This window comes from Papio anubis, unplaced genomic scaffold (genome assembly GCF_008728515.1).
Source record: "Papio anubis isolate 15944 unplaced genomic scaffold, Panubis1.0 scaffold189, whole genome shotgun sequence".
In the NCBI taxonomy this organism is placed as follows: domain Eukaryota; kingdom Metazoa; phylum Chordata; class Mammalia; order Primates; family Cercopithecidae; genus Papio; species Papio anubis.
This window is the reverse complement of record NW_022161899.1, coordinates 107,718-110,526: the sequence shown is the minus strand read 5'-3', so window position 1 is coordinate 110,526 and position 2,809 is coordinate 107,718.

Genomic DNA, 2,809 nt, shown 5'->3' with positions numbered 1-2,809 from the left:
AATGACTGCCAAGACATCAATGAAAAGTCTGGGCCGGGCGCGGTGGCTCAAGCCTGTAATCCCAGCACTTTGGGAGGCCGAGATGGGTGGATCACGAGGTCAGGAGATCGAGACCATCCTGGCTAACAAGGTGAAACCCCATCTCTACTGAAAAATACAAAAAACTAGCCGGGCGAGGTGGCGGGCGCCTGTAGTCCCAGCTACTCAGGCGGCTGAGGCAGGAGAATGGCGTGAACCTGGGAGGCGGAGCTTGCAGTGAGCCGAGATCCGGCCACTGCACTCCAGCCTGGGCGACAGAGCGAGACTCCGTCTCAAAAAAAAAAAAAAAAAAAAAAAAGAAAAGTCTGTATGAAGTGGATCCAAATTATTAGCCTGCCTACCGCTCCTTGTGCATCTCATCAATTGAACCCATCTCTAGACCAAGGGCCCTTTAGGTGAAGAACCAGCCCAGAAGGGAAAGAGAAAATAATAGAACCAAGGGACCTCCAGATGGGAACGGTAGTCAGTGCGCAGTTTAGAGTCAGGGACATGTTAGCACCCTGGATACGTGCACATGCCCTGATCTTTGCTTTCCATCTGTGGTCAACGCCTATGTGGCTTTTTCTTATATCCTTTAAATACATATCTGACTTAGTATCATCTCACAGAAGGTGAGAAGATAAAGAATCATAATGAAGCAGCAGCAAGCCACAGACCAGTGTACACTCACACTGAAATCCTCTTTTTCCCACCCTCTCCCTCAAGAAAACATCCCTGCTGACTGAGCAGCATGATGGCCATAGTGAAGCAGAGTGGCCCCCAGGGGTCCCGCTCTGTCCTCGCACACGCGCACACAGGAGGAGCCAATGAAGTGGATCCAAGGAGAGATGACAAACACTGCACAGGAATGTCTGTCAAAACTCTTCTGGGGGACACGAGTGCTCTACCACGGGCATAAGTATGCCCTGAATTTCTGCAGCTGAAGCCACATAGTCTGGTGACCAAGCATTTGGTTCCTAGCTTCAGTCTTTGGTTCAAATCCCTGCTTGGCAACTTACTACCACACCTTACTACCAAAATGTGACCTTGAGCAGTAACTTCCTTAAGCCTCAGTTTTCTCATCTGTAAAAGGGGGATGATAAATCATGAAGTTGATGGAAGGATTAAATGAGGGTAATAAATGTGAATGTATAGTGTCTGGCTATGGTATGGCTTTATAAATGTTAGCTGTGTTAGAGTTGTTCTTTTCAAACCATGGATCACAACCATTGATGGTTTGCAACCAGTATTTTTTTCAAGAAAAATTTTTAATGCATTACATATTGCAGGATAAGTATTATTTTATGGCACTTTGGGGGTTGTGTGTATATGTATTCTGGAATGTAACAGAAAAATATTTCCTCTTGTGAGTTACAATATAGAGGTATGAAATCTCATAAAAAGACAGAAAAAAATAACCAACAGATGCTAGGCTTAATGCTCGGTGATGAAATAATCTGTACAAGAAACCCCCATGACACAAGTTTACCTATATAACAAACCTGCACATATACCCTGAACTTAAAATAAACGTTAAAAACAAAAAACAAAGCAAAAAAATAAAAATTAGCCAGGGATGGTTGTGTGTGCCTACAGTTGCAGCTACTCAGGAGGCTAAGCCAGGAGGATCACTTGAGACCAGGTCAAGGCTGCAGTGAGCCATGATCTGCACTCCAGTCTGGGCAAGAGAGCAAGACCCTGTCTCAAAAAAAAAAAAAAGTATTTATCATTTTTAGTTGACAGATAACATTGTATGTTTTATTGTATAGAACAGTATGTTCTGAAGAACATTTACATCGTAGAATGGTTAAATCCATCTTCTAGTACATTTCTGAGGGTGGGGATGGTCTTGCAGACCTGATACAGTTTTTCAATTCCTTCTCACCCAAAACCCCCTTAGCACTCTTGAACGAATGCAGCTGACTTTTTAAATAACCCATTAAATGAAGCCTACTAATTTCTTGTTCCTAATTTTTAGTATCTCTTTTAGCAATAGGATTATGCAAATTGAAGAAAAGCAAACTGTTATTGAAGTACTTCAGAGCTTAAAAGAACCTGTTGAGTACATTAAAGAAAGTATTGACCAAAAATTACCCCTTTAAGTGTCCAAGCTGTTCTTAAAAAGAACAATATTACTTAAGAACAGGAAAATAAATTCCTGTTTAAGTGGATAATTATTATGGCACTTGCCATGACTATCTTTTGAAATGGTTTCAGCCCTTGGAGAACTCTATTCTTTTACATGGACTTCTGGCCTGTGAGCAAGTGAAATTTTTATATGTAGCATTGAAGAAGAAAATAAAAGTTGATGACAATGCTCTTTTTTGTCAGTGGATTCTTAAAAAGCTATCTGATGAAGAGATGCAATGTAATCCTGAAGAGTAGGAAAGCAATTTATGCCATGAAAGATGGTATTATATACTTCAACAAATCATATTTGAAGAGAAGCTCTCTGGGTTGTTAACTTTATGCCAATACACGCCCAGTATACTGGCTCATCATGCTAATGTTGCATATGTTTTCTCATTAATGAGGGTTCAATGGACAAAAGAATAAAATGAGCATATGATAACTGTAGAAGCTGTGTTACAATGTAAATGGAACTTAGACTGTCACTGTAAGGAATTTTATAAGCACATTCTACAAAACAAAGAACCATTAATGAGAGCCAAATCATTGGAGAAATATAATTAAAGAGGCATGTAATTTAGATACTGATACTTTATTTCAAATAAACAAGTAATTGTTAAAGTATGTTCTGTGCAATATTTTCCTATATCTGAGTGCATGT